This window comes from Thunnus albacares, chromosome 20 (genome assembly GCF_914725855.1).
Source record: "Thunnus albacares chromosome 20, fThuAlb1.1, whole genome shotgun sequence".
Lineage (NCBI taxonomy): Eukaryota > Metazoa > Chordata > Actinopteri > Scombriformes > Scombridae > Thunnus > Thunnus albacares.
In genome coordinates this window covers 17,047,841-17,070,599 of record NC_058125.1, presented here as the reverse complement: position 1 = coordinate 17,070,599, position 22,759 = coordinate 17,047,841, and the positions used below count along the sequence as shown (strand labels likewise).

Sequence of the window (22,759 nt, the reverse complement as noted above, 5' to 3'; positions counted from 1 at the left end):
ATCAAAGGAATTATGCAAATTTAATTTGATGCCTCTTGCATTATGCAAATCTCAGCTAAATATAATGAATCCTGACACCTGACCAGTGCAGTATACAGCATAGGTGGTTCTCATTGTACGGGTCTAACTGCTGACAGTATTCAGGGTTATCAGGAAGAGGAGAAAGACTGAGGTGAAAGGGGAAACATGCTTTGCAGATCATCACTTATATTATTTCTACAGACAATTATGAGTCACTGATGTGTTTTTCTGTTGTGCGTTCGTCATTCGGTTGTAAATACATTTAGATTGCTATGATTCCATATTCAAGCTACAATGGGTGTTATTAAAAGGTCTTTGTGTAAATTTGTCTAGCGATTCAGAAAATGTTTCTGTAATGGATTGAACACCCTGAAATACAAGAAGGAAAACAAACGACAAATGTCTGCCGCAGAGGCAATTTTCTCTGTATTGTATTAGTGACCAACATGTCTGCATGACCCACCGACTCTGACAACAACCCCACAGACACACCGTTACAAGTGGTTGATAATAACAAGGGGACTCCTCGCATCAGATGCAGTCAGCTGGTTCACTACAACCAAATGTTACGGAGTAAAACAGCATGTCATGCTGCCATTTGACACGGTGAAATAAGATTAGATGAGATCCATTTCAAAGTGCAGGAAGTGCAGTGGCTGGCCTATTCCAGCATACAATCTGCAATATACAAATACCAAGCAGAGGAGACGTACTGAGGCATGAACAGTGACACACTTACAGAATTATCCTGCTGTCTGCTTTTGAAGGACACTGCCGCATTTTTCATGTCTATCATTGTATCAATTGAAAACAAGCATTGTATAATACAATATTTATGCAATTAGTTACCGCATTGCTTAAATTTTTTAAAGAAGGCCACTGACATTCACTCTTACTACATCTGAGTCCCTCAACAAAATGATAGATAGATAGATAGATAGATAGATAGATAGATAGATAGATAGATAGATAGATAGATAGATAGATAGATAGATAGATAGATAGATAGATAGATAGATAGATAGATAGATAGATAGATAGATAGATAGATAGATATTTTATTATTTGATTGTCAGAAAAAATGATTGGCAACCATATAATAGCTTAACTAATGGCATAAGCAATTTTTTAAGCACAAATGCCATCAAAAATCAAACATCTTTGGGTTTTGAACTGTTGGTTGGACAAAACAAGCACTGTGAAGATATCAACTTGGGCTTTGGGAAAATGTGATGAGCATTTTTCACAATTTTCCATGCAATTAATCAATTTATTATGAAAATAATCTGTAGATTATATGATAATTTACGATTAGTTGCAGCCCTAATTAAGAAATTGTGGAATTGCAGACAACAAAAAATTTTTGTTTTGTTTCAGATAAGCTAAAGCACAAATTGTAGTTTATTTTAGTCGACTAAAGAGCATTTTTACACTGTCAGTTGTTTTCTCTCAGCAGCTATACAGCAGGATTTGCGTGCCTCAGATGGTGTGTGTTACCAAGGAGTCCTTTAGTGTGCACCACTCTAGGAGTAAAATGAGCTTCGATCTGTCCCAGAGGTAGCCCATCAAGAGGTGGGGAGGTTAGTTGGTCGTCACGGCCATCTAGACCCTGGCCTGTGAAAGCCTGCCAGAATCAATGCTAATTATGCTGCCATCTGCGAGGTGCCTGTGCTAGGTTGACACCTGTTCACTTCCAAGTGATGTACAGAAACTTCAATCAAGCCGGGAAACAAGACTCTAACACTGCTGAAAAGGGAAATGATTGGTAAAAGTATCGACAGAAATGATGGGTGGTGGATAACTAACTGTAGAAGCGATAGCTGTCATACCTGAAGCTGGCTGGGCCACATAAGAAACCTTAGGGTAAAACATCAAGTAATTCATTGCTAGCTTCAACAGAATATAATCTAAAAAGGCTTATCACTGCTTTTGAGATGCTGTGTACAGTACATCCCCACTGAAAATGTCTAATTGACCCTTTCACTCTGTCAACACAGTCGTTTCTCTCCTGGAATCCCAAGTCAGCCTATGTGTGTGATAAATGTCCCCGGGCTATAGCAACACTGTCCCTTTCCAGATAATTTATCACGCAAAGACAATCAGTCAGAGGACTTGATTAATATTTTCTGGGGGATCTTTTCAACTTTGGAGGCTGATCCAGCCAGCCACATTAGGCAGAGTGTTTGCAAGAGGAAACCAATACACTAGGTTTGGCTGTTTGCTCACTGAGACCAGGGGCCTGTCAATTCTTTGCCCCTTGAAAGAGATCTGCCATTAAGGTGACATGAGAAACAAATGAGGCCAATTTCTCCTCCAATGTCCCATCTGATATGTCAATAAAGGCCCAGCAGCCGCAGGATGCTCTGAGATGGATTTTTCCTTGCAGCTAGACAATCAGTGGAATACATCTAACTTTCCTCCGATAGGTGAATCACTCAGACAAAACCAATGGACTAGCGTTAAGTAGCAACTGCAGATCTGGTTTCAGCAAAATATATGAATGAGATTTAGTTCCAAGGTTTTGTTTTCCATCTTACAAGATACGATAAGCCAGACAATGCATTTGAATTATGTTTGTCTTTTGCTGGGTATAAAACTGGAGCTGGACATGACATCAACATCTCCCTTACAGCAAGGTGTAGCAACAAAGGATTTGATCTGTGTTTTTGTTTGGTCATAGCACATATCGGGCTGGAGCTGTATGTAAAAATGTATTCATAACCAGCAGAGGCAGTTTCTGTTTATGTCAGGTGCCAGGTGGATTGACAAAGCTGACTGATATTAAGAAGCTAAATCTAAATAGCTTGTTTTGGAGTAGAATATGTTATAAAGATGACCAGCTGTCAACCATAAAGATAAGGATTTGTGGGATATTTTTTCACTGCGCATAAATAAAATCTGGATAGGACTTGGCTAAAATGAAGCAGCAAAAAAAAAATGACACGTCAATTTTAACATCTACACTAATACAACTTTCTAAAGCAGGTTGCAAATTAACAGTCTTACAGCCCAGCATTTTAACTCAGCCTCAGTCCACGCTTGACAAAGAGAAATTAAAATAGATCACAATTAGAAACAACATTACAGTCCAACGTGCAGTCGTGATACTTATATGTAGAATTATAGCCTCATCTACAGAGCCGCGGCATCGATAGGCATTCATTAAGTATGCAGCTCATAAAGTCAAATGTTTTTCAATAAATATCATGGGAACGAGGCTCGAGATACTCCACATTCAGAGACTTACAATGGCAGCATATGTTGAGGTGGATTGAGTCCTCAGGCTCCAATCTGGCTCTCTCTCCCTCGGACTTAGAAGATAAATTATGTGGGCTATTTTTCCATTATGTTAATCAAAACACTCGCCATATGCATTACTATTATTAGATTGGTAACAGAAGACATCCTGTTTTTAATGTGAAATTGTGAGACTGAGCCTTAATTGATCACAAACACAGTTTTAGGATAGTCGAAGATAATTCAACAGCTGGCTGTGTTTATATCTCTTGTTAACACGTTATATATGTTTTATGGGGTGTCAATTGATGTTGTTTCATATTACAGCAGCAGTCTATTTACAAGGATGCCTCTGTGTGTTTAATGAGAAGAATAAATGACAAATAAGGTAATCTAACTTGATTTTTGAAAACAACAACACATTATCCATTCCAGATGCTTTTCCAGAGCAATTTATGTGCTATTGTTGTGAGTGGAGGATGTGGTTTATGTGACTTTAAGTAAAACAAACAAAATAAGTGACGCAGTTCTGGCACTTAAAAGGGTCTGAGAATGTGCGCTGGCCCACCTGAGCCTTGCTAATTGTTTTCGAGATACACATAAGGTCTCAGGCACCATCTTAAATTCCAAGGTTGCACTTACAGCCTCCTGGACGTCCTTGACTGGAGCCAGACGCAGGTCTAGAGAGGGCCGTTTGGCCAACAATGTCATTGTTATGGCCTTTGTCATCTCAATTAGCAGGCGGGTGCTAAAACACAGAGCTCTAAATGGTGGCATCAGTGTTAACCTGGGACACAACACTGCCCATAAACCCTAGCACTTATGCCTACTGCTGACCGTGCTGTTTGTCTCTCATTACCGTCCGGCAGCAAAACAGGACCCAGAGGTTACACTAATGACCCACTCTTTCCAAAAGTTACTGCAACTACTCTGCTGTTGTCAAATGGAAGTATGATATTAAACAATTAAGTTCCTTTCTATACAAGCCCAGCCACTCAGCTAGATCCATCAGCAGTTTGACTAATGTTTGAGTTGGTTGGTACGAGCCTTTGAAAAGAAGGAAAGTCAGTTTATCATTAAGGGTGTGTTTCTGCCATCAGAAAAAGTGGCTGATTAAATTAGGCCCATTTTAAGGTCAATGTATTTCTTTAATCAGTTGTCCCTTTTGATCATCCCTAGGAACAGTGCTCCTCAAACTCAGTCCTTGGTAATTGGTCCTCCTTACTGGCTCACTGTCTGTACTCATATGCTCATTGTTTAATGTTTCCAGCATTTCAGCACAGGCAGAGCACGTAATGCTGTGCATGTTTAACAGTCATTTCCATAAGTAAGTGCAATTTCTGTACAGTTTGTTCCTGTGTAATGAAGTGAAATCTTGTTTGTATTCCCCCTATTTCACAAGGAAACCCAGTCAAGCAGCTACACAGGAATTAAAGCGGCTAAAAATTAAAAACCGGCACTATCTTTAACTGAATGCCACACATTAGAAAATAAAATCAATTACTTGCATACTAAATAGTCCTTTTTTTGTTATTTCTGATTTTATATTCGCCGAGTGCTTTTTTCCCCTCATTGTTATTGTCTGAGTCTATAAGTGACCTTAACAAGAAAAAATGCAAATGATGTGCGAGAGAAAATGGCTAACATTTATTTATCCTCGCTGTTCTCTTGTCTTGTTGGTGTCATTAGAACAGTTCGCTGCGTCCCATTCTCTCCCATTATCTCTGCTATCAACGCAGCACAGCAAGATTCCAGCAGGGCTATAAATACTTCCCCTGGACCACATACGGCTAGCACATCATCTCCCAGACACAGCTTAATGATGGAAAAAAAATCTAATGTCTTTTTGCCCCCTTTCTTCCACACATTCTCACAACACCATGAAAAAAAGTCAGCCAGCTTACAGAAGTTACACATACATACATTTAGTTGGAAAAAATATAGTTGCACCTACGTATCAGCCACACGTCTTAGAAGGTGTGAGAGAAAATGATAGATGTCTGTCTTGATCATCCACCGGCACAGGTTTTTGTCGATTGCACCAGGGTCACTGATGCTGGCTCTACAAATCCATTAGAGCGAGAATGCAAAAAGGACACTTTATCTGAATTCATTATAAATGGATCTATATCTTATGTTTAGACCAAGGACACGATTTGTATCACAATGCAAATATCTATCATTAAATGTTGACAGTTCATTTTTCTTGGCAAAGAAAGAAAAATGTTTTCGGTGCAGCACTCTTTCTGTGCTGTTCTTTTCCTGATAAGGCGCCACCAAAGTAGCTGAAGCCGATTTGTTGTCCAAATTGAATGGTTTGTCGTAATTTCATAAGGGGAAAGTATCTGGTTTCATGATTTGTATGTATTCTAACATTACAGGTAAACAGTATGATAAATATCCCGAAATATAACCAGTGACACAAACACACAGAACACTATACGCATTTTATGATATTGGAAAAACAATATCAAGAATCAACATACTGTCTGGTTTTTACTCAGATATAAACAACAGTAAGTAAATTGTGAATTTAATAAATTGCAAATACCACACATAGCAAAAGACAGAGTGGTGTAACAGCAGTAAAACACTTAGGAAACTTTGCCTTCTACGTTAAACTGACAGAAAGTAAAATTACTGCTTGTTGTTTGTGTATTCTTATCAAATCAACATTAACCTCTCCTTCATAAGAACTGACACATCATCATTTTTGTGCGCTCACAAACTTGTAGGCACTTTGTCCGTTGCAGGGAGTTGAATTGCTGAGCACATGGTTGGGCATGTCAGTCAAAGAGCAAAAGGAGCATCCCGTTTTGTCGCTATCTAAATAATGGCTATAAAGCGTAGCTAACGGTGTCCTCTGAAACGTGCTCAGGTGGAAAGAACTAGACAAACAGAGACAGCCACCGCAGTGCTCCCTGACACAGAGGACAAAGTGAGGGCCTCATTTCCTCCCTCTAATCAGTGTTTACATCCACCCCAGTGCCAATGGCTGGTGACTGAGCAAGACGTGTATCAATCACCAAAGGCAACCTAGCTTGGGAGGACGATACACAAACTCTAACACACACACACACACTGAAACAGACACACACCAGCCTGACACCAGAGGAGAACAACACTGCTTTCATCTTAACCTCTTTCTCTATTGTGTCCTCTCTCTCTCTCTCTCTCTCTCCCTCTCTCTCTCTAATGGGTGCACAGAAATTACAGCTAATTAAGGATGTAAATGGTGGCGGAGAGTGACTTCTAATTCTGCATTAAATTGTCTCTTACCTCAGCAGAAAAATTTATCAGAGGAGGCAATGTCAACTTTTACTGGGGTGGGTTATTTGCATTTCTGCACACATTAATTCTGGGATGTGCAGCGCCTACAGAGCCAAACAGAGGACAGGAACTGCTTCCCAGCAACGGTAGGCTTCACAGTGTATATTATTGCTCCTCTCACCCTGTAGTCTTCTAGCTAGTAAGCTCTTTTCACAAATTAAATGCTGTACAAGACACACTAGGAAGCATAGCAGGCAAAGACAAACACAGAGAGAGATACATGTGCCAAGTCTGTACACTGCTGTCACTTACTTCTCTCCACAGATGTTTACAAGGTCACAGCATGGCCATAAAGAATGAATGAGTGCAGGAAACACAGCTCAATGTGAGGAGCAGATCCCCGGCTTAGGTGTTGTAGCAGAGCGCATTAATTATCTTTGCGGCTATTCTTGAGGTGAAGGCAGCAGATTTGAGGCGCGGCCAACAGAAGTGGTCTACACGGACCGCAAAGTCAGAGGGCACGCCAGCAAACATGTGGTAGGTGCCAAGCTGCAGGGTCTGAGAGCTGGGCAATAGGGACAGGAATGATTAGAGATTTATTACAGCTTTTCTGCAAAGTCATGCAGTCGGCCATATGTATCAGTGACACACAGGACCTATGTTGGAGACAACCGAGTGTAAATACAGCCGCACAGCATACATGCAACAACACCTGAATGCAAACAGATAAAATACCCCTCGGCTACGACCTCACAGAGGCCCATATATTGTGTTTGCTTAGCCATTGATTGACCCCATGTGAAGGACCTCATCATTCTCTCAGCTGTTCCTACGTTTCATCCAGCTCAATCCATTTACATTTAAGCACAGCTCTGCTCTGCTTGGCCTAATTAGTTCCATGGCTCCATTAGTCTACATGGTGGTCAATCCATTCATCACTTTGCATGTTAGTTAAAAGCCCATTTCTCTGATACTGTCACTGTTCTCTGCCTATTACTGTTCTTTTTTTCTTTTTTTTTTTTTTTAGAAAGGCGGGTGAGGAGGATTATGGGTAACTAATTACCAACATCACAGTAGACTCAACCATACTAGTGACTTGTGGCTACTAGATAATATGTCCAATAAACTGTGTATTTTATTTAATTTCCACATTGTGAGGTATATTTGGGCAAACTGGATTAAAAATGTCAGTAAAAAACTATTAAAAAATTTAAAAAGATAGGCTTTATATACATTTAAGAAGGAAAGAAAGAACATAAAAAGCAGAGGAGAAAGCAAATAGAGTGAGGGAATAAGAGAGACAGAGAGAAAGAGAGGTGGTAATGATCCCTGCATTGAGAGACTTGGCTCACCCACTGGTATACTGGCTCATATGGCCCACTGGCTCCAAACTTGCTGAGGTCTGAAACTCACATTACGCCTCAAAAAAAGGCAGGCAACCAGGACCTCAAAACACTGAAGCTAATTAATTCTCAGACATAATAAGACATTATCATGTTTGATGTACAGTTCACATACTCTCAGGGTGCTCTCTGCTATCAGGACACACAAACAGTGTGCAAAAATCTGCTCTGACAAAAAGACAACAATCAGACGGTAATGACAAGACTCATTTAGTAGATAAAATTGTCATGTCAAACAATGTGAAAGCGATCTCAGCTTATGCTCAAGGATTTACTTTTGTTATTTTTTTTGTTGATTTACAAATGATGGCATCCAGCTTCAAAAAGCAAAAGCAAACAGAGATTAAATAAAGTATATATGGTGGAGGATCCTGGAGACTTTTGCATTTACAGTGTACATCCCCTCTTGTTGAGTATCCTTGGTTGATTATATCCCATTGGTATTCACTTTACCACTGCCAGGTCACCACCACTTCACGTCTGATATCTGCTGAAGACAAGTGCAGCGAAGATACCTCTCAGGATGATTCAATGTCTGTGCAGTCCCTGAAAGTGAAACTCATTTCCAGGCCAAGCTATCCCACAGTCCCAGCAGGGAGACATGAAGCAATGTCAGGCCCGTGATGCCCTCCCACAGTACCCGCTGCCCTTTCACTCCCACATCCTTCGCTTTTATCGGGAATCTATTTTCCCTCTTCCCCCCTGTAAGGTAACTCCATCTGAAATTTTACATCTCCCATCTCCCCTCTCTCTCTCTCTCTCTCTCTCTCACACACACACTCTCTCTCTCTCTCTCTCTCTCTCGCTGGTTTCCTCCTCCCATGATGGATGAGCTCCACTCTGGGGTGTCTCAGCCTGTCCATCATGCCCTGCGATTAGGAATTAAAAATTGCAAACGTTTCACAATAGCCACCCCCATTTTTCTCCATACCCCCCCGCCACCCTCCCCGCACTCCGCCACAACCCCGCCTCTCATCCAACCACACCTGCCACACCATCACCACCACTGTCATAACCAAAGCCTCATCGCCACCATCAACACCACATCCCCATGCAGCCTAACACACTATCCCCAATTCAGATGCACCAAACACCTACATTCATCTAAGTGGGAAAAAAAACATAATTTATTTTGTACTTCCCAGATAATTTACTTTTTTTTCTTTCCTTTCTACAGGAATTCTCCATTTCCCTATAAAATGAAAATTCATCTAGAATTACATCTTATGTCATCATTATGTTTATTAAGCGTGGATGATGTATATGAACAGCGCTGGCTTGCCGCTGAGTGCTTAATGATGCATAAGATTAAGCCGAGGCTCTCAGCTGCGCTGTGACTCCCCTCTGGTACCCATACTGCCGAGGCATGCTGGGAGTACAAGCTCCAAACGGCCATCAGGTGAAAGGAACTAACATCTCTCTTTTTGTCTGTGTGTGAGTGAGACTGAATGTGTGTGTACTTATGTTTTTGTGCACACCACTGAATGGGAGTGTGTTTCTTCTTGCGCACATGTAAGAGCTGTAGAGGAATGGTACACTATCGCCTTGCTTTATCTGTCCACCTATATTAGAAATAACTTGCTCTCGCCTTCCTCACTGTGCTCCGATCATGCTGTTTTCTCTCTTTCATCCCCTTCTCCTCTCTGCCCCTCTATCCATCCCTGGACCCCTTCTGTCTGTGTCCTTTCTCCCTTCATTTCTCTTCTCCCCTTCCCTCTGCCACACCGCTGTTTTGCCGCAGCAGTCTATGACAAAAACATTATCCTTCTGCTGCTAAACAATCCAATAAACCTCTCCACAGGGAGGAAGTTAACCTCTTGTCTGTTCGACTGATGCCTTCCAGACCACGTGACGGCTGCCACAGTAAATTCAAATCATTAGTCTCCTTGCCCCCCATCAGAGAAAAAAACTTCTATTAGTAATGGAGACCTCGTAAGAGACCTTCCGCGGAGAGCACTGCCTTCCCAATTCCCAGTGGAGAAATCCTGCGCAAAAAACTAATTCTACTTTTAATAATCTGTCATCAAGACCAGAGGCAGTCATAAATTATGTGGGGAGCATGTGTGAGAGCGAGCCACAAGAGGGAAATCAGGGTAGAAAATCAAAGCCCAAGTTTGACAAACTTTCCTGAAGATAAATAATAACTTACAAACCGGATTAGTTGTTAAGTCACAGCTGAGCGCACAGCCAAGCCATTCCAATCAGCCAATGCAGATGAAGAATTTATAGGTAGAGCTCATCATTTGTTTTCCCACTCTCCTCCCTCTTTTTATATGCATCCCACCTTTTCTCATTCCTGTCTCCTTCAAGCTTATTATATTCAGGGCCTGTTGTCACACCCTGGGCTGGTTTTATCATTAACTCCTTGTGTGCCAAACCAAAGACTACTGTACGTGTGAAGGCGTTTTTAAGGTGACGGCTCTTCGGTTTGGGGGAAGAGCTGAGGCCAAAAGAAATAACAGAGGGAGGAGTGCCTGGCTTGTGTCGTTAAGTAAATACAAGGGAACACTAAATTCCTGTCACCAGCTGCAGCATTATGGGGCCTCAAGACCTTAATTGACCACTAAAACAAAGGAAATATCATGGAAGAGGTACATCAAGGGAGAAAGTCACATTTGAAGCAGGATCACCACACTTTGAGGCAGTGTGAGGGAAAAGGCTATCAGCCGAAAGGGTCTGCTCTTTGTTCCTGTGTCAATATCTCTGTAAACTATCGACATGCATCATAATCGTTCCCTTCTATCAAGTGCAGACTAAAGAACAATCTCCATTAGGTGACAGCGCCCCGGCAGGTTGATAAATGCTCCCTGACGAAAGGGAAGGAATTGCGTAAAATAAAGAGGCATGTTCCAACAAGTCTTGTCAAAATGGTATTGATTTAATCATCTGCAGAAATACACATTCTTGGTTAGTGTAGCGTGCAGCGGAGATGGCAGCAGCAGCAGAAGCTGGGATACGCTTTACAGTTGTTGACGTGGAGACGCTCCCCCTCATTGGCTTTGCAGGTGATGAAACACACGCTGAGCTGCGCTCTAATTTTTTTTCCCTCTCTCCCTCTTTCCCTCTTCAATCAGATGTTATTCTAAGAAAGTGTTGGCAAATCTACTTTTCTATTTTTATTTAGGGCCAACAAATATAGCTTAATGTGAGTGGGCGAATCTATATGAAACACGCCGGTGTGGCCAACCTTCTTCTTGGCCTCTCAGCAGAGTGCAGAGGCGATAGATAACAATAGCCCTCCATCATCTAGACACACCAATGGTATTCTAGTAGCTGGAGTGAGCTGGCCAGAGGTCTGGGAGTGTTTATTTAACATCGGGGTGTTGGAGAGTGTGTCTCACCTTGGGACAAATGGATCCCCTCTCTTTCCTCCTTTGGCAGCCTCAGAGTAAACACCATGGCAGAAAACTGGAGGTCTCATTGCTCTGAAGTACAAGTTCATCAGGCAGGTGGGTAGGTTCATCATTGGGGCCCCTATAAAAACATGGTCCATGTTTGTATTAATACCCATGTTGTTCACATATCTATGATGTAAACAGTACAACAAACTGCTGCAACTTGTGACAGACTAAAATGAACATCTAAGCTAGATATCAAAATCCAAGCAGTGACACTGGCAACAAAAGCAGTTGTTTTCTTACAATTGTAATCGTTTAGAAGGTTAAAGGGGCTATTATTATCTCTGCACAGCCCATCTGAGCAGTGATGAGGTGAACACAAATAATGTGCGTCCCCTACAGAAGGAAGATGTGTGGCTGCGGCCGCTGGGGGTTGGAGACAATCCCACAGTGACCTGACCTTGACATGTCTGAGTGAAATGGTAGCGGAGGCTAATACCTCATCATATTGAGTTTGACTTTGAGCTCTCTGTGGTGGGTACCATAAAACAAAGGATAACAATGTGGACAAACAATCATAAACTATGGACAATTAATATACATACACTACCAAATAAAGCATGTGGTTTGCCTAATTATGTTAAGGAAATATGGATACTGAGCAAATCGACTGCTGGTAAACGCTTTCATACATCAACTGATATTTGAACGTGTTGTTTAAATTTAAAATATATATACAATATTCTAAAATTTAACATGAACTCCTCAATTTATGAATAACCCATCATTTTCAACTGTCTTACTTTTATTTATTTTGTGAGAGTAGCCATCAGTTATTCAGAAGCCCCAACACTTCACAATGCACGGCCATTTTAGCGCTGTCTACCGAACAAACACTAAATTAAAAAACAAAAGTGGGACAGAATATAGTGTATATACACCTATGAGGTTTTTGGAGCTAACAATGTGAGCAGGACACAGTTATTACGCAATGATAAAAACCTCAAAGCCAATGGGATGGAATCATACGTGACCGCATCATAAAACGTCTACATTACAAAAAAAATGAAATGTCCACTCCTCTGAAATCAGGATATAACTCATCATATCAAGCCAAGACTGAAGCTTCAGACATTATTCAGTCCAGGAGGACAAGTGGAGAGGTGAGGGAGACACCTCATGTGAGCCCTTTATATATTACCTCTTGCTCCAAAGTAAGGACAAAGGGAATGAAGATGACTACCCTGTCACAGGGAAAAACAGATGAACCAGACAGACCTGACTGAACTGTTCACTTACCGCAGCCTGGGCATCACACAACACACTGCAACCTAACTAACAAAACATTTTTTAAAATATAGTTTTTGATCAACAGCCTTTCCAGTTGAATATGTTCAGCCATGACTTATCTCTGCTTACAAAGTATGTCAAAAATATATTCAGGGTTTTTGGGCTTTTGTAGGTTATAGATATTGTGTTATAGACCCTTAAAATATGTTTTTTACACAGATTCTATGTCATATTTAAGGCAATTCAGGATTAGTAATCCTAGTTTTAGTGTCCTTCGAGCATCACAGCTAAAATTACAGCTTAATGGTACTGCTATAGTATTTTTTCCATGCATTTGTCCCTCAGTATAGTTAGCATGATGGTAAATTATTCTGTATATTGCTACTGTAGTGCTGACAATATATGAGGAATTTCCAATAGTAGATCCCAATAATTTTCTCAGCCGGATCTTTGTACAACATGCCCTGGCGTGAAGTGAATAAACTGCATCATCAGACATATTTGCTGGTTGGTTAGCCAAATAGAGGCTTGTTTTGTCCACAATTTTCCCTGTCAAGCCTGTCGTTGTTTGTGTCACATTTCAGGTCACGGAGAGCAAGAGAAGCAAAAAAAAAAAAAAAAAAAAAAAAGAACAAGAAAAAACAAACATCAGATTTGACAGTCAAGGTAGATCATTTATGATTGGAGTCAGCCTGAAAATGAGCTAATATTCATATTGAATGGATATTAGATGAACACATCAGTTAGGCTCTCCGTTCTTCTAGCAGTTAAGGCAATCTTAATCTTTATGTCGATAATGAAGATGTGTGTGATATCAACTAGTTGGGGTAATTAATAGGAATGTCAGTGACATTGTATTAATAGCATCATACATAGCATCAATTTAGTGTAAATTGTCGTTTTGACAAGCCATTTTAATTAAAACTATCACACAAGAATTAAAAGACCATGGACGTCATTTTGGGAGACTATCAAATAATGTTACCATCTGGTATTTTTTGCATGTCTTCTCCCCGCTAATTACAAGTGATACTCAAAAGGTTAGCAGCTCTTTGGCAGATGTAATGATCACCCAATAACCCACAGGTCATTACACTATACATAGTAAAGATATAAGAGGATGGCCTGCTGCTCTATTATGACTATTATGACAACTGAAATTCATCCTTCTTCATATATTTTCTTTTTTTTTTTAGTATAATATTTATAGTTTTGTTTACTTATGAAACCGACAAGGTCATGTGATGCACAAGCTCAAACCAAAATGCACTTCAGTCTTCAGTGAGCGGTGATCTAGCCCTGGAATCAATCTTCCTGACCACTCTCATAGCCCAGGAGTGAGCTCAATATGGGCTCAATTCCTGAGGGCTGCTCCAGGGATGAATTGAAATAGCACTCCTGTACAGCAGTCTCGCAGACAGTCTTTACAGGAAATGTTGCTTTTTTATTCATCCAAATGCAGCGACTGTGCTTCTCAAGAGAGCAAAAGAGCTCTGTGTATATGTGTTTGGGTTTCACAGTTCTGCAGAGGTCACCTACATGACAATAAATAAAAATAACCCCGCTTGTTAGTCGGGTTTTTTGAAAGTACAGGCATGATAGTCTTCTAAAAAATGTAATAATAGAATAACTTCCTACAAATAAATGATTGTGTGTTTTGTGCACCTGTCCTGATGAGTGACAGAGCAAAAGAGACACTTTTTTGATGTTTTATCCTGTATCATGGAACTGTATCATCATAGCTTTGACCAAATTACATTTTTAAAAGTTTTACCACGGTTATGTTTTGTAAGGGATCGGGTACATTTACTGTATGTATAACAGAATACTATTTGGTGAAATAAGCACAGTAACATGGAGCCCGGGTCACTACATTTAGTTAGTTTTTTTTAATAACTAGTCACAAATACGGGAACATAAACATATTTAGTGGCAAACTGGCAAGGCTTATAATGTACGCAACAGCTCTGAGATATTTTATGCTATATACATTTAAATATTATGTAATTGACATTTTGAACAACTAATAGTTACTGTTGTTTGGTTGAGATAACTGTTGTGCCAAGATCATTGTGTTTTGTAATAGTTTAAAGAAAGTGAAGTTTGTGCAAACAAAGTTTGGGAAACAAGGTCAAGTCACATGTTGCGAGATGTTTACGAGCAACTTAACTAAATGACAACTAAACAAGTCTGCATCCATTGGTTAGTTAGTTAAAGTGAAGTCACTGTATCATGTATGTGTATATATATATACATACATATATATATACATATACACATACATACATACATATATATAAGTACATAAATATATATAGGTATATTATATATACATATATAAGTACTATATACTGTAGGTAGAATGCAGCTAAATTATCAGATGAATGCTAATAGACATACTATTGCCATTTACTTTGATACACTGGAAAAGCCATATGTTAATATGTGAATCACCATACATGTCATTCAACTGTTTTTTGGCGATAATTGTCAAATTGTCTTTTGAAAAGCTAAATCAGAGAGTGAGTGTGCAAGTGAGCAATAGATCAGTCAGGTGAGAGAGTGATGGAATCAGTAAATGAATGGGTGTAGCGAGTAATTGCAGCAAATGAGAGCGTGAACAGCCTGACCTCTTTGCTGACTTGTGTTTTCAGTCACTCTTCCTGGTTACTATGCGTCATGCTTTGTTTCATCTGACGTGCAATTATTTTTTCCATTAAATACACAACATGTATTTCACTTAGTTTTTCTGAATGAAATTTCAATCAGAGGCCATTACACTCTTCAGACAGAGAAAGTTTAGAAAAATAACAAGACGCAATGGAAAAGAAAATAATGCTCCGTCAACAGAGATGGAAAACACAAAAATAATCATTTGCGAGAAGCAGGTGATGCATATGTTAAAGTGTCAAGAAGCAGAGGAGAAATTAATAGCTTTCTGCCATAAGCATTCTCTGATAAATATGATTACATTTGCATACTTCATTTTACTCTTGATCTGCTGTCTCTGTGATTCTTGTGCGCCTGTTCCAAAAGAAAAGTAATTTCCATTACTGCTCAAACATGAAACAAGTATTTCGGGTCTCATTAGGGATTTCCTTGCTGCTCGTATGTCGACAAAATCAAACGACAAAATACAGCAAACATAACTGTATGTCAGCAAGCCCAACGTTGGATAATTGTGGATCAAGAGTAAAGGAAATGGTTAAGTTGCTTGTTCACGAGGACGCAACGTTTAATTACCTAGTCTATTTCTGCAATGTAAACACTGCAATGTGAATAATGTGTAAATCAATGATTTGAGGAGATGGTTGTGGGGTGGGTGGTGGATGGGTCTTCTAGGAAGTGTTTTGTGCCTCATTAACTTATCAATAAGGCCATTTGACATTGTCTTCTATTTGCCCTGATGAGGAAGGCTGTCCATTCCAGTGTAATGGCTCTGCGTTTGCCCCACATGTTGACATGTGGCTGAAGTCCTGAAGACAGAGATCACCTTGAAAACATGCTTCACTTTTACGTTTTCAAAGTGCATTAGCTTTTACCCTCATTTACATCCTGATTAAAGTTACAAGCCGCATATAAGGTGATCTCACAGTGGTTTGCCATCAGGTTAAGCTAATTTATCAAGGTGTTGCTCTTGTGTTTATGCCGTAGGTCACTGAACATATGGGTGCCCTCTGGTCTGAGTATATGCTTTTTATGTGGCCAGAGACATGCAGTGATTAAGTTACCTTTTTCCAATCCAGTAATGGACCTGAATAGTACACTGCATCATGGAAAGTGAGCTCCACAACATCCCCTATAGTACTATACTATAATAAATGTTGCTTTCATATTAAACAAGACCTTTTATCTCTATAAACCCATAAAAAACACCTCAGAATGTAGCATCTCTAGGAGCTCAGTGATGTTTTTTGTAATTCTTCTATCTTGTCACAATAAGAGTTCTTGTCAACTAAGAGCTCTTTAGTTCAGTTATTAAAATATGAGAAAATGCCACTTGGTTTTGGTAAAATGTTTGTTGGGAGTCATTATTAACCATTTGAAAAAACTGTACTTCAACATTGTTAACATTACATGTCTATGCCATCAATTGGAATCGACACACATATTCATGGTCTTCTTATGGTAATTCTCCGGGCGACAATATTTGCACTTTTCCCCCGCTGTTTTCCAGTTCAGGATTCCAATTAACCTGTGCAAAGCGTGACGCCAATCACAGGACGCTGTATCGACAACAGGCATGAAAAGAATAATGCTGTTAGGATGATGTAGCTTACTGTGGGGGACTCCTCCCTCACTGGTGACAGAGAAGTTTGCTCCAGTCATTTATCAAGTCCTTTCTGGCCACCGAGGGGCTGGCGAGTCCCAGGGCCGCCTGCTGCTTGGGGGGCCAGCATGCAATATGTGCATTTTAGGCCTCTGGTGGGCTGGCAAAAACTGCTGATGTGCTCACTGCTGCTAAGTTTGATGGATTTGTTGTTGTCATTTGCTTTGGTTCTGTTCCCCGCAACAAAACAAAGGGAATCATTAACTCTTTTGTGCTGCATGGGACTTTTATGGGTTAGGGATAATGCAAAACGAGATGGGGTACAGATGGGGTCAGCTGGAGCGTTCTGTTGCTGGAGCCTTCCAGAATGGGGCGTTGAACATGCATGGATGATCCTGCATAGAGAGCTGATTACAGAATGATTTAGTGACCACTGATATCCCCTTTCTTTCTCAAGCTCCCATCATCAGGCTCATTTCAGCCGCAAGAGTGCAACTGGCAGTGTTCACCACTTATATTTACAGCCAGTCGCTGTTTAGCACCTCATGCGATGTTCTGGCCAGGCTCAAGACTGAGCCATTACAGTGCATCACCGTTAGAGGCTTGCAGTGTTTACTGATCCAAGCTTGGCAGGGAACTGCTCGACCATTTAGCTCTACTGCTATGATTTTGGTACACTGTAAACCAAACTAAGTGCAGTCCACTTGTAAAGTGAACACCAATTCGACTAAACTAAAAAACAAAACAAAACAGAGATTCAGTTTATTTTAACATATTTAAATTAGAGGTGAATTAATTAGTGGATGGACAGAAAATACTTTGGCAAATATTTTGTTAATCAAATAAGCGTTTCGGTCATTTTTCATGCAAAAATGTCAAACATTCCCTTGTTCCAGCTTCCTTAAAGGTGAGGATTGGCTCAACTAAACAAGTTAAGTGAAGATGTCATCTTGGCCTCTGGGAAATTGTAATGACCATTTCATAGACCGATGAAAGATTAATCAAGAAAATTAATTGATAACAAACATTATTGTTAGTTGCAGCCCTAATTTGAATGTTTTAGGCCTATTTCATGTTGTACAGTTTTTATTTGTGTTTTGCTATATAAGTAGGAATTTTCAATTATGTGAATACTATTTTTAAGCTCCAGACAAAAAACAATGTCCTTCACTAAACCCTAAACAGGTGAACAGATGCCAGACTGCGTGAGGACATGCATCAACCATCACAGACACTATTAATGAGTATACAATCAGATGTACTGCAATGTGTACTGCATGGAGGGTAAAATACTTAGGAAAGTTACAATCCTAATAACAAGTCCGGATGAAACAGCATTTCGAGAGTATCTAACTTCCATATCGTGACGTATTTCCAAGTGAAACAGGATAGACAGGCGGGACATAACATTGGGAGGATTTTGATTTGAACATTTAAAATTGGGTGCGTCATAATGAATCTTAGCTCTGTGCCACAAAAAGTTGAAGACTGACTGATGGGTGGACGTCATGATATTATTGGTTGACATTGGTTGGTTCAAGCATATGTAAACACACATCATATTTTGTTTTACAGGAAGAAAACTTGATTGGATTTTGATATAAGAATACAAAGAAACTGATTTTTTTTTGGCATATATTGTTAAATAGGTCAACAATATGACTGGGGATGTGATCTAAAAGGGTTAAAAAAGCATTTTTCATTTCGTCTCGACTTTAAAATTAGTATGAACACTTTCAGTTTACCCTGTTAAATACAGCAAATACTGTTGTACAAATGTTTCACCCTTTAAAAAACAAAGCAGAATGCATGAGACATAGATGATAGTGAATAATTATAGTCATCTGATATCAATGAATTATGTCTGTAAAATAAAACAAACTGGGGGACGTGTGTCGCTGCGAGTGGCCTGCCATGCAGTTGCTAAACTTCAAGGTGAAGACTTACTTCCTCAAGGGAGAGTTGAAGATCAAGACAAATCCTCTTATTTTTCTCTGTCAAGTCATCACAGTCTGAGACGAAATACAAATTGAGATTGTAGCAACGGGCTGCGACAGTCTGCTGTTGACTGCAAGGGTTACAGGGGTGATTGAGTGCGTGTTTGACTGCCCGAGGCCGAGGGCTAACAGTACTGTTACACAGACAAGGTCGTCTCAGAGAGAGAGTAGGCTCAGCACATAATCCCAGTGTTCCTGACTACTATGAACACAGGCCCGCCACAAAATTGATTAAGGTGGAAGAACATTACTTGGGGAATAAGATCATCAAGACGGATTGAAGTGTATGGTTTTGGCCAAGAAATGATCTACAGTATTTCAGTCCCCTTATCCGTTCAAATGGGCATTGGTTTTCACTTTAGATCATCTTTCCTCCCAAAAAGAGACAACTGTCATTGAAACTCAGCTTAATACTTTGACCAGTGTTGACTCATGTTGCCTACTGAAGGGTCTAAAGTAGAGTAAAGATAATAATTTGATTTAGCTTAATGTCACATGTGCATCCAAGAAAAATGGCTACACCATACAGTAGAAATATTTTATCAATACTGACCAGAGGCTCAAGCCAACCTTGATATGTTCCCCTTAGTCTCATCAATAACGCAAAAGAGGCAAGTTATTTCCCATATAAAACTAATCTTTCCTTTTTATTGTATTTTAATGAAACAGACTTGGTTCTAAGGCAGTAATTCATTCCATTTGTTATGTTTGGACAACTCATTAACATTATCATCTATTATCATTAGACTGAAATTTTAAGCTTCTTCTCCCTTGAGATGCAGTGCGTTTCTTCTCTTCAGTTTGCATTAAAACAAATGTGGACCTGCTGATGCATTAGATTAATGTGCTCACTCACTGCCTGCTACAAAGCTCCATTCCAGCTTGAAAACAAGACTATGTTTCCATCTTTTAAGCCTCATCCACAAAGGAAATGTATTTTTGCTAGGAAAAGGCTTAAATAATATTTATTGTGCCCACATGAACAGTGGTTGGTAAAATTGTGAAATAGAAAGTAACCAATGACTGTGAATAAAATTTAATCGTTAATCATTAAATAGAATGTCAACAAAACACACAACTCTGTCTAGCAGCATACGGTGAGTCTACTAGTGTATCAGAAATGACAGAATGTAAACATTTCTCTCATTTATTCACACCATATTATAGAATTATTTCCCAGAGATTAATTTGTCTGTTAATTTACTAATTTACTCATCCACATGTCAAGCAATCAGCACTGTTTTTGCCTGAGTTCATGTAACATTTACTGAATCATAATGCTAATGAGTTCTTTAGACTTCCTGATCAAATTCAAAGTTCCTAATTCTTGCTGAGTCTGCTGCAATAGATAAAGCCATTTGCTAATTACAAAGTTTGCTTTTTTCCCCTGAATAAATAATGTTGATTAATTAGCAAGTCAAAATAAGTGAAGATGATCTATGTAGTATATATCACTGTCACGAAAACTTACTGAAACGTTTCATTTACATTGCCTGACTTTTTAATTACATGCATCCAAACTTTACAAATTTGATGGAAAATTAATAACGTGTAAGGTGAAAGGTTTCATGGAAAATCTGCAGACGAAAAATAATCAACGTGTTGGATTAATGAATGGATACAATACATTTATTGCTTCTTAGCCATTCAGACATTATTTATAAGGAATGTTTGGTTCATCTCTCGGGTGGAGCCACAACTTCCTATATTTACACATCTACATTTTGAGGATGAATAAATAATGTCTCAAATTAATGTTGAGACATGTTTATATTGACGTTTGTGACATTGTTTCGGCTCATGCAGTGGAAATATTGACAAACCAGGTAACATGAACCTGAGTGTAGGGTTAATAGACTGATGGTCTTCAAAATGACTACAAAGTTGAATCAGCAACTCTGTCTCCACAAAAATTGAGTATTTTAAGCTTCACAAAGGTAGGCTTTATAGCAGGGCTGCTGTACCAGATTACATTACACTGTACAGGGTTTCTATTGTTCTTCAGATTGAGAGAGTGATTATTATCTTTGCATCATATCAACATCAAAAATGTTGTCATATGAGAAAAATTTCATGTTTCTAATGTGTTGCTGCCTTTTGTGTACTGTAATAAAAATGAAAGAGTGAATGCACAAACACTATAAATCATCTACACACGTGAAGCTTGGAAAATGTTGTTAGGACAGGGAAAGATCCTCCATGATCATTTTGCAGAGCAGCTTAAACCTCCCTGTACTTACATTTCTGTTGTGGGGTTGCACTGACCAGACAGAGGTCATTCATTTCTACCAGTCCCTGCGGTGTGCATGGATTTGTCTTTGCAGGTGTCAAAAGGGACGCTTGCCATAACCTAAACAGATAGACATTTTAGATTACTCAACCTAGTTTTGAATTGCAAAGTTTGACATCATTATATATTAATGTAAATGTCCTCACATCTTGCCTAATCCTGTTAGCATCACATTCATCCACCTGCTGAGACTGCAAAAACAGATTAAGTTAATGCTAGAGCTAACGTTTTGCAGTTATGTTGGCTTAACATTATAGCTAACGCTAACGTTTTGGGGGTAACGTAAGCTTAGTTAACATTAGCTATAAAAAAAAAAAAAAAAAAATACTCACTCCATATTTTTGTGGTGGTTATAAAGTTGGTGCTTTTTGTGCCTTTTCTGTGTAAACGGTTCTGTTTTCGTCCAACTTAAGCTAGCATTTTGGAGCTACTGTTTTGTGACTGCCATCAAAATACAGACAGACCGTTAGCCAATCAGGTGCTTTGTAGGCGGGACATCTGGCATCCCACACCTGTCTGTCATAGCCAATCACATCCTCACAATCATTATTGATGGCGATAATTTAGGAGAATAGGAGGGGAATATTTTTACACAAAATCCAACATGTGTCCTATATGTATCTTTTTGCTGTTGTACCACGTGTTAAGTCACATGTCCTGTTTATACTTTAGTGACACAGACACTTTCTGACACATTTTGTTTGTTTCTATTTGCTTTTAATATTATGTATTTATGTATTTGTTATTCTAGTCCAGTCATTTAGTTCAGTTCTGGTAATAGCTTTGTGGGTTCTCCTTCTCTGGATGCTTGTTAGAGTAATCTACTGTGATGCGCTTACATGGACTATTTCAGACATTATGTATAAGGAGTGTTTAGTTCATCTCTCAGATGGATCTACAGCTTCCAATATTTACACATCTGTATTTTGTGAATAAGTAATGTCTCAAGTTAAAATGCTGTTAGGACAGGAAAAGAATAAGGACCTCCATGATCATTTTGCAGCTGAAACCTGCCTTAGGCCAGTCATACTTCTACTGTGGGGTTGCACTAACTCCAACTTTTATTAACTTTTAGTTTCAGATAAAAGTAACAGACAAATAAATAAATACATGCTTGGCCCAAATCTGTTTGCAATGCAGCTCAAAATAAAAGCTAGCACACTGAGATGTTTCCAAGATTTATAAATGATAGCCACCTAAGTATGGGATCCCACACTTCCAGGTTGTTTACATGACTGTTCAGTATATAATTATTCACATAGTAAATGGATGTGCAACATTACATAAGTGAACCATATTTTTAATGCCATTAAAAAATGGTAGGCTCTATTAAATACTGAAACATATGAAGTGCTACACTGTCATGTCATTGTCAGAACCATGGCATTTGGCATCATGTTTTGTGTTCCCATGTTTCTGTAACCACTGTAATTTTGAGTTTTCAGTGTGTTAGTTCTTCAATGGAGAGGTGGTGGAGCTAGGCTTCTGTCCACAACAGACCTGCATATATTCATCTAACATAATCTTCATCATATGTATATCACAATATATAGTACACACATCACAAAGACATGATCACCAGTGAGTGTAGTAACATTTTAGACTTATTCTTTGTGACAATGCATCATTTGGGGACAAACTCA

At 39.3% G+C, this 22,759-nt stretch overlaps 1 protein-coding gene across 2 annotated transcripts in view; it reads right to left on the bottom strand.

The window, feature by feature from the left end:
* Nucleotides 1–21,714, bottom strand: part of LOC122970702 (cadherin-related family member 1) — a 106,057-nt gene extending 84,343 nt beyond the window's left edge. For both annotated transcript variants that reach the window (XM_044336862.1, XM_044336863.1), the window contains exons 1-4: nucleotides 21,449–21,714; nucleotides 21,263–21,307; nucleotides 21,067–21,176; nucleotides 11,273–11,405 (exon numbers count right to left, since the gene is read on the bottom strand). The gene's annotated coding sequence lies outside the window, so the exon portion shown is untranslated. The remainder of the gene's footprint in view (nucleotides 1–11,272; nucleotides 11,406–21,066; nucleotides 21,177–21,262; nucleotides 21,308–21,448) is intronic.
* Between the last annotated feature and the right edge of the window lie 1,045 nt (nucleotides 21,715–22,759).